The sequence below is a fragment of the Lynx rufus genome, unplaced genomic scaffold (genome assembly GCF_022079265.1).
Source record: "Lynx rufus isolate CCGP_SWC_20201006 ecotype Redwood Valley unplaced genomic scaffold, mLynRuf1.p SCAF_18, whole genome shotgun sequence".
Lineage (NCBI taxonomy): Eukaryota > Metazoa > Chordata > Mammalia > Carnivora > Felidae > Lynx > Lynx rufus.
This window is the reverse complement of record NW_025814832.1, coordinates 36,802,821-36,818,043: the sequence shown is the minus strand read 5'-3', so window position 1 is coordinate 36,818,043 and position 15,223 is coordinate 36,802,821. Positions and strand designations below refer to the sequence as shown.

Below are 15,223 nucleotides of genomic sequence, written 5' to 3'. Positions count from 1 at the left end.
TCTCTCTCTCTGCCCCTCCCTGAATTGTGTTCCCCTCCCCTCTCTAAATAAGCTTAAAAAAATTTAAGAAGCATATGCAAACATGCCTAGAACCTCACTGGAAGGTATGATATGTGCAAGCAGATCACTCTGTCATCACAACTTGCCCATTGTTCTTACGGATATTTGTACCTTCAAAGCAATCCTAGAGATGAGGGTAGGTATACGTAGCTGTGGTGCTAAGTGGTGGGGGATGCCAAAGAGAATGGCCGGATGCTTTGTTCCAGGTCTCGACGAGAAGTTGAACCTAGAACCTAGGGCTTCTGGCTTCCAGCCCAAAGTACATCCCACCGGGTTATGCTGTCAATCTGCTAATGAAAACTTTATTCCCAGAATTCAGGTTGAAAAGGGTATAGCTCTTTAAATACTCCGCTCCAGACAAGCACAGTTAGATCAGGACGTTACACACAAGTTTAATAGGAAAACTGCCAAAACTAGCAACGAGTGGCAGGGAAGCCCGAAAAGAGAGCTAAAGCAGAGTCTTTCACACCATGAGCAAGTGATTTAGCAATATCACAATCTCACTTTCTACTTACTGGCATCCTTCCTCCGCTTACCAATGCTTCTGAGGCACCAGGCAGACACTATCACCCAACGCCACGCTAGCCTGGGTGTTTGAAAACATGTCTGAAATAAACTTGTTATCACGTGTAACGATTTCTTAACATATCCTTATCAGAGCGCACAGACGGATGCCTTAGGACCTGTACCCCTCAGCCCCGCCACGTGTCCACCACCCCATCAATAGTCACAATGGAACGAGAACCTGAGAAGCTCCCGCGTGCTTCCTCCACATCACCATCTTCTCCAACAGGGTCGTGGTTACCTCGATGCCTAGCACCGCTGGTTACGTTTTGCTCCTTACTGAACTTTATGCGCACGGAATTGTCAAACTATAACTTGAACCTCTATCCTGTAGCTCAGCATTCTATCTCAGAGACTCACGTTTTTGTGACATAGCATTCCACTGTAGGATTACACCAAAAATTCCATTCTACCTGTGAGGGACACATGGGCTGTTTTCAGGTTAAGGCAATTATGCACATGGCTGTGAACACTTTGTATGGGACTTTTGGTACACCTAGGAACATACTTCTTTTGGGTAGGTTGCCTAGGAATGGAACTATCCTATCTAGAGGGGGTTATGTTCAGTTTTCATCAATATTGATGATTTTCCAAAGCGGTGGCAACCACATATAACCTCACCAGAAGGTCCCTCTCAGCTCTCAGAACTGTGGGGTTGTATTTTATTCTTCACAAGTGGTAGCAGGATCCCACTACGATCTGTTTGCATTCCCCTGACGACCAGGGAGGCGGAGTCCTTTTTCACATGTTTACGGTCTACCCTGTCGTGAAAGGTACAGATCTACCGCCTGTGTTTCTACTGGAGGATCTTCTTATCGCTCTGTAGGAACTGTGATTCTGGACCCAAGCCTTTTACCAGCTGTAAGTATAGCAGACCTCTTTCCCCTGTTCCCAGCTTACTTTTCATTTTTCAATGTCTTAACACATTCCCTTAATTCTATTGTAGTCTAATATATTAATCTTCATGGTGCTTTATGTCCTGTTTAAACCTCACTCCGTTAGTTTTCTTAGAACCTTTACTGTTTTACAATTACAATTAGCTCTAGGCATTCAGAATTGGCTTTTATGTTAAGGGCGGGACTTGGTTGATTTTTTTTTTTTTTTTAAATATGGACATCCTATTGGCCCAACCTCATTTACTGACCATCCTTTCTCCTGCTCCTTAGCAGCTGAAGGCATGGCTTTTCACATGAAAATGTTGTATACAGGAAAAAATGGCCAAAGACCTCAAGCTTTCAGTCTTGCATTAACCTAAATTATCCTTGCATAATTCCTGGAGGAAAAGGGAGGCTTAAGTCCAAAGATGAAAGGCTTTGTTCCCCATGTCAACACTTCATCAAGTCATACAAAGTTCTTCTTCTTCTGGTCAGCTTTAGACAACAGAACACGGAGGAAATGATTTTTGAACCGTCTCAAAATAAAATTATCATGTCATTTTATACCACCAAGAACTCCTCAGGTACTTCTCCAAACCCATTTGTTAAATTTTGCTTTGAAAACATCCATACTGCATTAACTCCACGTCAGCTACCCTAAAGAGCTGTCCCGGGAAGCAGTGGTTGGCTGACAGGGGTTAAGACAATCGGGTTTTGGCAGCGGAGGTCTCCTTAGTCTGATATCCCGACATAAAGTGTGCATTTCTGAGGGGGTCCTCAGACCCCCGTTTCTGGGACCATGGGGTTCCCGCTCACCTGTAGCACCCGACAACATCTAGAACGAGGTGAAGAACCTAGTGGGGAAATTGCAAGCCTCTACACAAACGGAGACTCTTGTTCTGTTTTTTTAACGTAGCCTGATACGTTAATCTTTTCCTTTGATATTTTGTGCTTTTTATGTTCCGGCAAGAACTTTCCCCAGGAAATAAGTACAAATGATGGTCTCCTGCAATGTCCCTCCTCTTTTTCCCCCATCTACCAGCTCGCTAAGATTTGGCTCCCATCACAGTCATGGCATGAACTCAGATTTCTGGACTTCTTCCCATCTGATTTTCATTTCTAAGATATATTTTCAAATACTTCTTCGATGAACATCAATGAAGTTTTCCAAAACACAGTGCCTTGGCATCAAAGAGGACCCGCTTTTTATTCCCATGAAACCTCGAGGTAACAGAAGACAGAGCAGGGAGAAGAAATGCGATTCTAGATTGAGAAGAGGTAGAGTAGAAAATGGTGGATGGTTGGTCAAAAAAAAAAAAACAAAAAACAAAAACCAAAAACCTACAAACTACTGGGTCACCTGGGTGGCTCGGCTGGATGTCCAGCTTCCACTCAGGTCATGATCTCATGGTTTGTGGGTTCAAGCCTAAGATCAGGCTCTGTGCTGACAGCATGGAGCCTGCTTGGGATTCTCTCCCTCTCTCTCTACCCCTCCCCACTCGCTTGCTCTCTCTCAAAATAAACTTTAAAAAAAAAATTAAAAAAAAAAAAAACAAAAAACAACCAACCAGCAACTATGAACTACATGTCCATTTCTCTTCCCAGAGAACTCTGGCAATAACTTCAGTGGTTGGCTGGAGAAGGCATTACCTCAGAGACAGACCTGCATGGAACCTACAAGGATGTTTAGCCTGCTTGGGGACTGACACCCTGTTTAACATCCACAATTTGATAACAATCCACCAGCAGGAATCAGCCTCACTCACCATACACAGCCAGGTGGACTTCTCTGGAATGTTCTGGAAATTGTCTAGTGAAACTGCATAACGTACTGCCCAGCCTGGCTTCTTATCCAGTTACCTCAGAACCCCCTTTCCTATTTGCTCAATATTGCAAGTAAATACTTAGAGAAATTAGTCGCTTATATTTACACTGAATTTTGCACACTGAGCTACAGAAATGATCACAGGAAGTTCACTGTATCACACAGGCAGCCTCCTTCCCCCCTTGGTATCTACTTGTCACAGCAGAAAGGTTTGCCTCTTCCACATTTTATATGTCAAGCACAGGCTGTATTCTTCACTTGCCATGGAAAGTGGTTAATTTCCACCTAGGCTTTAAATACATCACATTTTTTCCTTTCCAAATTACAAAACATCCTTTCAATTAAGCCTCTTCTCCCAAATACATCCTCTCTGGTCAAATTCTGGCTATCTGATGCTTGTTGCCCAGCTGTGTGCCTTGAATACTATTCCCTTTGTGCTTATTTGGTTACGTCTGTAATGGGGATAATAGAACCTTTGAAGGTAGTTAGTTGTTCCATTTCAAGCATTGCTCAAGATTTTGGAAATACAGTATTTTTCTTAATGTTAGTTATTATTACATATGCTGGAATATCGGAGAAAACCAACTGGTAGACCAAGACGACTCACGGGACCCAGAAAAATGCCAGGGGACTCACTGGTGAGGGATAAAATGGACCATTTGAGTGGCTTTCCTATTTGTCCTCATCCTGCTGTGTTCCTTCAAGCTCTCCTCCCCATGCTGCCCCCACACTGATCTCACTAACTGCTCTTCTCCTGGCCCGGCTTTCAGCAAGAAGAAAGTACTGTGGTTGCCGTGATGGCAAAAACAGTCAAGAGCTCACCATTTCTCAGGGCGGGACCCTTCTGGATTTAGGTGGGGAAGGCTGACAGATAAACCTCTGTTGTTCTACTTACAATTTTTTTTATCACAATAAAATACGTAACACACTTTACCATTTTAACCATTTTCAAACATAGAATTTGGTGGTGTTCAGTCCATTTATGCCACTGGGCCTCCACCACCACCACCACCACCATCCATCTCCACTTTTTCATCTTCCCAAAATGACACTCTACATATTCAACACTAACTCCTCATTCCCCACTCCCACCCCCCCACCCTAGTCCATGGTAACCCCTGTTCTATGTTCTGTCTCTATGAACTTGATCATTCTAGGTACCTCATGCAAGTGGAATCATACAACACATTTGTCTTTTTGCGACTGGCTTTTGTACTTAGCATAATGCCTTTAAAGTTCACCCATGTTAATAGCACATGTCGAAATTTCCTTTCTTTTTAAGGCTAAGTGACATTCCTCTGTACGAATATACCACATTCTGTTCATCAACTCGTGTGTTGATGGACACAGGTTACGCCCACCTTTTGGCTACTGTGACTGGGGCCACTATGTACATGGGGGTATAAACAGGAGACCCTGCTTTCATTTTCTGGGTAATGTACCCAGAAATAGAATCCTGGGTCATACACCTTGCTTCTAAGAAAGGCATTATCCCTGGGCGTGGAAGTGACACACAACAATACCAAGTCTAAAGGATTTGTTCTCTCCGGTTCTCTAGGAAACATTCTCAGTGGCAGGAGTAAAGCTAGCTCCACGTCCAGGGTACAGTGCGGCTTCCCTCTGCCTGTTCACTTGTGATAGATTTCAAAGCAGCATCGAGCTGTACTCCAGCTGAGTTTCACACACTGACAAGGAAGTTGGATTTCTTCATTAAAATAGGCTAATGAATTCTGTACTCAAGATTTTAAACTCTAGCTCCGTTGGTAAACACAGGCTCTTTCATTATTCTTGACTGAATTAAGAGGCATGTGAAAATGATCATTTCTGCACATCTACCCCGTGCTCACTTTATCAGATTAATCTCATCAGTCTACTTTAACAGACTTCAGGATCCTTTAAAATGGTATGTTTTGAGGAAAACAGTAGCTCTTGCTCTCCACAGGCCCACCTTCTCAGGCAGTTGTCTGGTTAGTACCACAAACCCCAGCACGATTTGGCCGCATCAGTGTTTAGATGGGAAAACCTCCGGGGAGACCTGAGAGACAGGGGTAGAGCACAGAGGAAGACAGCCGACCATCTCCCCGGACCTATGGCTGACTTCAGGAAGGCCCCCAGACTCCTTGGAGAGCCCCCAGTTGTCAGGCCTGAGGCCCTCTCCCCGGCTTGCCCAAAATTACCTCAGGTGCTTTGAAAACCTCCAAGGGTGCCAACCCAGGCCAAGTAGAAGAAAAAGGTCAGAGGTGAGGCTGACCATATTAAATTCTTCACATGAATGGAATGTACAGCCAGAATGCTGGGAGCCAACAGACTTTGAGTGGGGTTACGCAACCTACAGACCGTCTTGCACATTATCTCCTTTGATCCTCTTTGCCAATGCAGTGTGGTCAGATGGGCTCATGCTATTACTATTTTACAGCTAAGGAAACTAAGACTCAGAGATCAGGGGACTTGCCTAGAGCCCTACAGCTGGCTCAGGGCCAACAAGTCCGAGCCCAGTGTCCTTCCCACTGCACTGTGCTGCTTCACAAGCATGATAGGACAACTCCCCGGCAAAAGCCAGAACCAACCCCCCCCCCCAAAGAATACACAGATGATGGGCTTGAAACGCAGATGCTACCCTTATTTTTCACAGAACTGGCTTCAATTTCGGTTCGCGTTTTACATTTTAGATGGCACTCTTGTTTGCGCATCTTCTGGATTTCCTCTGGGCCCAGCCGAGGCCCTCCCGGACAATTTCTTCCTATTCTCTAGGTTTCTGAGTTAACTGTCAACACAACTCTCCCCAGCATTAGAAATGCAGCTGCAAGTCTCTGGAGGGAGAACTGACCTTAGCCAAGTGCACCCACCTTCCTCAAGCTCTCCAGTCTGCAAAGGACTGATCTGCCTTTTATGTGGGAGCGCACATCCTCATTTGTGAGGAAGAGCCGACATCCTAAATTAAACCTTCGGCTCCAAATATGAACCAGGAAGCATTCAGCTGTGAGCTGCCTCCCCACCATTCTTCATCTATATGCTCTGAGCCTCTGCGGGCCATCTTTCAGCTCAGCGCTTATTAAGAGAGAAGAGGAAAGTGACACTTAAACACACTATAAATAGTGAATCCACAATCTATCTGCCCCAGTGGCCAAGACTCATTAGATCTGAAACAGTCTGGCTTCTCACGCGAGAGACTGGAGCCCAATTACCACGGTTCACATACAAAAGAGACGGTATTGCTAACATTAAAATTCCACTCTGAAGCTGTTTACTTGAAACGGTCCTGGGATTTTCACCGGCTTAAAGAAATTCTGAAGGAAGTTTTTGAAATTAGGCCCCAGAAGGATCTAAATGAAGACTTCCAAAAGTATCACTCAAAATTCTCAGTGAAAGAAAGCAAGTTCGCTTCAGCTGCCAGTTTCTCTCTGGCCCTGCCCCTAACTTGGCTGTGCATCTTCGGACAGATAACCCATAACCTCCCTGAGCCTCAATTTCCTAAACTCTAAGACAAAGGGGCTGGAGGGCTGCTGAGGCCCGCCTACTCAAACAGTCCGACTTAAGAACTCCTTTGCTCAAACCTTCCAGGGCAACAGCCATGATGGATCCAAATATGGGGGTCCCTGAGCTGTCCCCCTTGAGCCCAGAGGGAGGCCACGCTTGCTCAGATGTGAAGTTACAGCAAGGGAGAGATGCTTGAGCACCAAGTTCTGCAGGGACCGTCCATTTGCTTCTAGTGAGACAACTGCGGAAGGACGTGAATTACAAAGCACACCAGGCCCGAGGCATGCTGTTCAGAGCTGCAGGGCAGGATTCGCCCACGGCAAGCTGGTCCACGATGGAACCTTCTCACTGCCTGCACTTTCCAACACCACCCAGGGGAGGGCTTTACCATCTTCCACCCAACCACCTGCAGTTAGCTGCTGCTCTCCTCGCATTTTCTTTTGCCCGTTTTTTTCTTGTTTCTAGGCAGCAGCCAGGGTCATCTTTCTATCTTGCTCCCACCCTAGAACCGCAGCAGCTCCCCTTTGCCGCAAGTGGAAGGGAACCCCCCTCACCACGCCCAACGAGGCCTAGCACCTTCGGTCTCTGCCGGCCTCACCTGTGCTTTGTTCGTCCTTGCCCACAGAGCTCCAGGCCCATGGCCAGGCTCACCTCTACGTGGGATGCACCTTCCTCTGCTCCTACTTACATTGACTGGACACATCCCAGGAACCTCAGCTTAGGGGTGTGATCCTAGCAAAGTCATCCCCCACTTTCCAAAGAAAGCACTTCTCTGATTCCCTGTCAGTACAGCTATTTGAGCCTAGGTAGCGCCTAGCAAGACTTGCCGTAACACGTTTTTCTGTATACACGTTCATGGTCAGTCTTTCCACCTAGACCGTAAGCTCCAGGAGGGGAAAGGTCTATGTGAGCCTCAGTGCCTCACAATGCCTGGCATGTAGTCGCTGTTAAATACCTGGGGCATAAACCAACCACAGACCAAACCAACAATCGTTAGACTGGGCCTCAAACCTAGCAGTGCCCCCCGCTCCCCACCACGTTTTATGAGAATTCCACGAGTGCACGTTCCCATGTTGGTGAGGGCTATCAAGTTCTTAAACCCATCAGAGTTTGGCAGCAGTGGGCTTTATTCAGAGACAAAGTTTTTATCACAGGTTCCCCAGATGCCAGCAAATCGGAGCCCCTGATGGCAGGCATCTGGGTCGCACAGGATTACCTTCTGCCTGTTTAGAACGTGCACCTGTGAGACGGGAGAGCAGGGTCCAAACTGTCAGCTCACAACACCTGCTCCTCATATGAACTCAACACACCGTTCTCTGGCTAACATACCCTCACGGGCCTGCAGAGAATCTACCGTGGTGGGTCTTATCACTCATTCAGGAAGACAAAAATACCAGGGGGGAAAAAAATTCAACAGTTTGAAAGTATGGCAAGGAAAACTACCATGTCTGCTGAAACGATGTCTGTGAGCTTCACTACAAAGCTCCCTAAAAGAGGTACTGGGCCCCTGCTAAAATGGATCAGAAATCGCCGCTTCCCACACAAGACAGAAACCAAAGTTTGGTACCTATTACACGAGAGCTGTTACACCAATGGTTTTACTGAATATATGCATTTGAAAGCGCTAATGAGTCATCTTTTCCCCCCAAAGTTTTGAGGCTTGAATAATCCATTAGACTGTGTACATCATTTTGAGGGCTGGTTCCCACACCCATTCAAAGAGTAACTGTGGGATCATGAGTGATATGTCTAAGAAATGTCAAGCAGGAAATCTGCTATTGTAAGTAGAGTGCATGAATAAAATATATTACTAACAATTTTAGAATCGTAATTTGTATCAAGTTGTCTGCCTTTGTGCAACTTGCTTCACAGAGAGGAGTCTCTGAATAATTCATTATGTCCTTAACCGAGTCCCTTAAAAAAAAATCAGACATTGTAGATAAGATTCTATCCCTTAAAATGATTCCTACCCATCCCATTCCCACCCAGTTGAAGAAATCCTCCCCCGCGGCACAGGGGGAAGGACATCGTCGGGTCTCTGTCACCGGAGACCATGGGTTTATGACTTTGGGAAACCAGCTGGTCAGCCACCATACTACTGGCAGGTTTGTTCCTACATTGCTCCAAACCAGCTTCCCTGTCCCCCACTCCGGTTCTACGTGGTCCTTCCCTGGGGAGCATCAGAGCACATACCCTTTTTCACACCCAACAGTCTTTCCAGTGTCTAATGACAGACAGCTCTGAGGTCTGCACACGTTCTCTTCCTCTGGTTAAATATTTCCAGGTCTTTAGCTCCAGGAGTCAGGCCTTCAATAATGTCTTTAAATAATAAATTATGAGCTAAAATGGAATTGGATAGCTTTTGTCACCTAATGCCCAGGAAAAACAAAAGTCTCCTCTGAGCACAGGAATTAACTCATCGGTATATGGCTCCAGGTACAGATGCATATTTAATAGATGTTTTCTAGCGATAAAAAAAAAATCTTGCATTTTTAAAGTATCTTTCAGTGAAAGACCCAAATGTGTTTAAAATGGAAAGCTTCCAGGCAGTAAACAGAAACACGATGCCCAAAGGTGTTCTCATGAGTTGGCTGCTCGGTGCAAAAGAACCTTAGTCTCAGGGAGGGCTTACCCCAGCTGAGCTGAACTGCATGAATGCCTTCCTTCTCTCAGAACACTTTTCTTGAGAGCAAGTGGTAAAAAATCGAAAATTCATTTGGCAAAATAAACAAGGAGGATACGTATCTGATGATGGGAACTAAAAGCTCGTAGCATTCATTGCCAAGGTATGACAAATGAAATACCTTGTGGATTCTGCTCGGATTCCACACATTTTTAATAACATCTTACATGACATCTGGAGGGGAAACCTTTCACCTAAGGACAGTCTAAAATTACTATGGAAACTAAGTTCGTCAACTGTGGTATTTCATCGTAGAAGTGCCAGTCATAATAACTTTTTTTTCTTTTAAACCCAAAGACTTTGTGTTCTTGTAACTCAAAAGTCTGGGTGGAGTAGTTCTCCAGTGTTCTCACGTGGTTCTAAAAGGAACAGTGAAGCTACAAGTCACCGTGTTGCCTAAAAATTTCTCCGATGAAGTTCACAAACTAGGATTCTTACAAGATAAACTTCTAAGGAGGGACATTTCCTAAGACACTTGCAAAGAGGACCTGCCATATTGGGTGGGGAAGCAGCCATCTTGCTTTTCTATTCAAAGATGCCCAAATGACGGGGGGAATGAGACACAAGCACGTGCACGCACACACACGTCAAGGAAGAGCAAGCACTCCTCCAGTAAGATTCTGCCACATAGTGGAAAAGCATGATCTTGGCAGTGATGGATCTTTGGGTGGCGGTTTCCATATAGGAGACCCCATGTATGCTGCAGCCAGGAAGTCTGGCCATGCAAAGAGGGTGATAACACACTTTCTACAAGGCTATCTATCCTCTGTGTCTACCAATCCAGAAAGAGTAACAGCCCTTAAGCCCTTGGTACATTTAAAATACCATGCTGGCTCTTCAAACACCATTCCTGTATTCAAAGAATTCACAACTTACAGAAGTAGGAAACAACTGCAGAAACAACCGTATGATCTTTATTATGAGATGGTATTGGCACAGTAATTGTTCAGGGGCAACAGATCATCCCAACTGACTAGTCCATTCCTGTAGCAAAGAGAAACCTCCTCTGCGATAGAGTACACGGCTTGGATAATTAAAACATTTATGAGAATATTTCAAAAATCACAGTAGGTAAAGCCCAAGAGACATGGGGGAAGACAGGGTATCAGGTGGTGACAAATGACTCAACTAAACTTCCTTCATATCTACAGAATTATCTTACTTACCAGGAACACAAATGCTTTGATCCTACCACACCGAAGGACAAAAGAACCCTAATTTAAAAATCACTCATTTTTAGGACTTTTAGTTTTTCCTTAAGACATACCTGGGATCAGAGAACTTGATGGGCTTTTAAAATAGTTATTCATGTACTTTACATTGCAGGAGGCAGCTACATACGTGGCTCCTAGTGAATCCCCACCTCCTGGTTTCTACACCCTGTGTGGTCTCCTCTCCTAGAGTGTGTGTGGGCTGGGCTTACTGCCTTGCTTCTAATGAACAGAACACAGCAAAAGTGTTGGGCTGTCATCTCTGAAATTAGGGTAGACGACCGTGACTGCAATCTTGCTGGCATTTCTTGAGGTTACATGCTTCTAGGATGAAAGGAGGAAGCCCAGGAGTCAAGGAAGTGTGGACAGTTCGACACCCAGCCAACAACAACTAAGAGCTGTCTCAGCCCAACAGCCATGGGAAGCAATCCTGCCAACGATCACGTGAGCAAACTTGGAAGCACATCCTTGCCCAGTTCAAGCCCTGAGATAACTACTCTAAGGCCGCTCCTGAATTACAGCCTAGGAGACCCCGAGTCACAGGCACCCAGCTAGGCGATGCCTGGATTCCCAGCCTGTAGAAACTGAAAGGTCAAAGGTGTTCTCGCTTTAGGTCACTAAGTCCTGGGGTGACTAGTTATGCAGCAAGAGATAACTAATACATTGTTGAATACGGATCTACAGTATTTGGCATTTTAAGAAAAATCTCATGGTCCAGGCTTTTGTAAAATAAATGTCAGAGTTTTTAGAATTCATCATACTGTACACTTAAAATCCATGTATTTTACCATGTGTAAATTATACTTCAGGAAAGATGAACACCTCTTCTGTTTCCTATACAAATCAGGATTTTCACAAAACAGCATTGCTTAAACTGATGCCTGCACCCGTATGACTTTCCTGAGGCTGTTGTAACACATTATCCCAAACCTGGTGACTTCGAGCAACAGAAATGTATTCTCTTATAGTTCTGGAGGCCCGAGTCTGAAATTGGTACTACTGGGCCCAAACCACACGGTCAGCACAGCTGTGCCCCCTCTGGAGGTTCCAGGAGGGAATCTGTTCCTTGCCTCTTCCAACTTCTGCATTCCTTGTGACCACACAAGAGACTGCTCCAATCCCTGCCTCTGGAACCACAGTCTTGCCTCCTCTGTGTGTGCACCATTCCTTTGCTGCTCTCATAAGGACACCTGTGATGGCATTTAGGGCCTACTTGTGTAATTCAGAAGACGCTCATCTCAAGATCCTTAACATCCAAGATCCCACAAGTTCTGGGGATCAGGATGTAGGTATGTTTTGGGGGGGCCATTTTTCAGTATACCACAGCACCTATCTTAGCAAGGGTGACACAAACAAATGAGAAGACAACTGTGTGATCTTACCTTGGTGCCTGGTACATGATATATACTCAAATGCCATCCATTAGTATGTGTGTGGAACTTTGCTAACAGTAGATCCCTCAAGGAGTGTACATCATTTTCTGGAGGGAAGGGCAGGAAACAGTCCTGCCCTACGGGCAAAGAGTATGAAGAGAAACACCTTCATCTATACTGGCTGAATCATCCCTGTGAGGCTCAGCGGGAGTCTGCCCTTCATCTCAGTACACTTTTTGTTACACATTTTCAAGACTAATAAGAAACGTAAGTAGCCGTAGTTTTTTTGCTTTATAATACTCTTACACCAATAACTTCAAGGAGTCTCCTTGTACAAAAGCCAGCAACAAGTTCACTCAGGCTATAGACCCTCCATTATAGCCACAATTGGTTTGGTTTCTCTAATCAGAAAAGACGCCTTGGAATGTTCCCATGTTTGAATAATGATTTGGGATTTGTGGGCAGGCCTAAGGAAAAAAGAGCACAGCGACAGGTCTTGCTAAATTCTGAGTAGCCTCAATATGTCATTAATGTCTCTCAATGTCATTAGAGTTATCTAAAAGATGCTGGCATAATGTTTGTGTTAAGTGCTTTGATGTATCAGCATAAGATACCTTAATATGGTTTCTCTGCTTCTTAAAAATCAGGTGCTAATGTAAATATTTGAGTCGAACTGGTGGTATTAGGGGTTGGTAATCTCCAACATCAGTGTGGAAATCACATTTTTTATGTATCTGGAAAATACATTCAGGTCTTTCATTCCTTGAAACTATCAAAATGACTCTCCGGTGACTTTTTAACAAATTAACAATGAATGGGCAAAACTTAGGGTGGACAGAAGCAGTCACACCTGCCGAGCATAAATTTAGTTGTTTGCACATAATTTTCAGGAAGTAGTAGGGAAGCGTCAAACCAGCACTCAATTTCTAATTGTCAGGGTACATTTACTGAGAAGGGATCATGAGTCTGGTGCTGTCCTAGATGCTGAGACAGAGGACTCTTATAAAGTCTGTGCCCTCTTGGGAAGGGCGGCAAGAAACTGCAGCAGAAAGCAGCTGGCACTAGGATTGGCATGGCATCATCCACAGAAGGCCACAGCTGGCTCCACCGGATGATTCAAAGTTGTAGGTTTTGAAAGGGAAACAGTTGCCTCACAGGTAGATAAGGTGGGCAGGAGAGTGTTCAAGACTCAGTGTGAGCAAAAGTACAGCGATGTGACACATCTGGTCACATTTGGAGAAAAATAGTAACTAAGTCAGAAATGAACGTCAGAGGAGTTACGTAGGGGCAAGATCACAGAATGCCATGGCAAACTGATGAAACCAGACTACTGAAGACATGGGACAAGAAATACTGGGCTTACCTTAGTAGCAATAAGAATATAGGAAGGACAGATACAGGAGAGATGCTACCGTATTTTTTGAATTGAGTCTTTAATTCCAGTACAGATAACACACAGTGTCATACTCGTTTCAGGTGTACAATATAGCGATTCAATGATTCTTATACATTACCCGGTGCTCATCATAAGTGTACTCTTAATCCCCAATCATCTATAGAATTTTAAGCACAGCACTTGATGCTTGAGCAGAAATGAGGGGGAAATGGAAACAAACTGTTATAAGGGGCTTACGCTATACATGTGATATATCATTGGAAGGTAGATGGACTGGTTAAAGATAGATATTATAAACCCCAAGAAACTGCTAATAAACAAAACCAACGAGGTATAGCTAAGGTTATGGGTTGAACTATATCCAAAAAAAAAAGGAGCAGACCTCTATGTCTTAAACCCCAAGTACATGTCAATGTGACCTTACTTCAAATAGGGTCTTGAAAATATAACTGAGATGAAGACAAGCTGAATTAGGATGGGCCCTAGATCCAATGACTAGGGTCTATACAGGGAGAGGGAGATTTAGAGATACACACAAAGTGGGGGGGTGGGGAATGACAATGTGAAGATAGAGGCAGTGACTGGAATGATGCAGATATAGGCCAAGGGAACGCCAAGGATTGCCAGCAACAATGACCCTGCCAATGTCTTAATTTTGGACTTTTAAGTCTGAGAACTGTGAGAAAATAAATTTGTTTCAAGACAGTCAGTTTCCGGTGGTTTACATGGCAGCCCTAGGAAACTACTATAGCTAACAAGGCAATCAGGAAGTAACACACCATCATAGAAAGAGGACAGTGGTGATTAAATGTAAATTAGAACCCCATGAAAATTAATGTTACTCCCATTACATATAAATGGCATAAAGACTCCAATTAAAAAACAAAGATTGTCACATCAGATAAAAACATAATACCAAACTATAGGCTATCTACGTGAAACATACTCTGAACTTAAAAACAGGTTAATAGAAAATGATATATACCACGTTAACATTAATCACAAAATAGCTAGAGTGGCTGTATTATATTAACATCAAAGATTTCAGAGAAAAATTAACATCTAAATAGGTACTTTTCTGGGTATTTCATTTTTACATACCAAATCTTTTTTTTAAGCCAATGCGTGAATATTTCTGAAATGTTTTTTAAGTACCTTGATCTCTTAGAAATCAATGTAATTGGGTATCTGCATCATCATCAGGACAACCTTGAGCCACTGGTTTTTGGTCCACACCAGTGTGACAGTAAGCAAGGTATGGCTTTTGTTCCTACACTAAGTGGCCTGGAGCAGTCTTGTTTCCATATAATTTTTGGGCCCGCTGAAATGTAGTCCTGTTCTCAATGAGTCTACCATTTTCCCGCCCTCCCATTTTCTGCTTCTGATATTTAACGCAGAAAACCAAAGAACGGGCTTGTTTGGGGCAATGGACTTTGGTTGCTGGCATTTTCTACGGTGTAGGGTACACAGGGTTCTGGATGGTGCTTACGATTGCTAACGTGATACTGTCTGGGTTGACTTCTGCGTCGTGCCACATCGCCTCATATTAATACTGGTAGACAAGCTGGAACTCACAGACTCTTTGGTCTCAAATAAAAGTTGATATCATCAAAAGCCTTGCCTCACAGTACGCTCTACGTTTAATTATCTTATAGTTCACCATACAGGTAAGAAAATGAGTGGGGTTTTGGTGAGAAAAGCAAGAACTACATGTTGCTTAAGGAATGCTACGAAACCAAGAAACACGGGAATTCTTTTG

At 44.1% G+C, this 15,223-nt stretch overlaps 1 protein-coding gene across 3 annotated transcripts in view; it reads right to left on the bottom strand.

Moving 5' to 3' along the window:
* The window catches only part of PRKCA (protein kinase C alpha), a 400,385-nt gene that overhangs the window by 186,275 nt on the left and 198,887 nt on the right, over window positions 1-15,223 (bottom strand). The window lies entirely within an intron of this gene.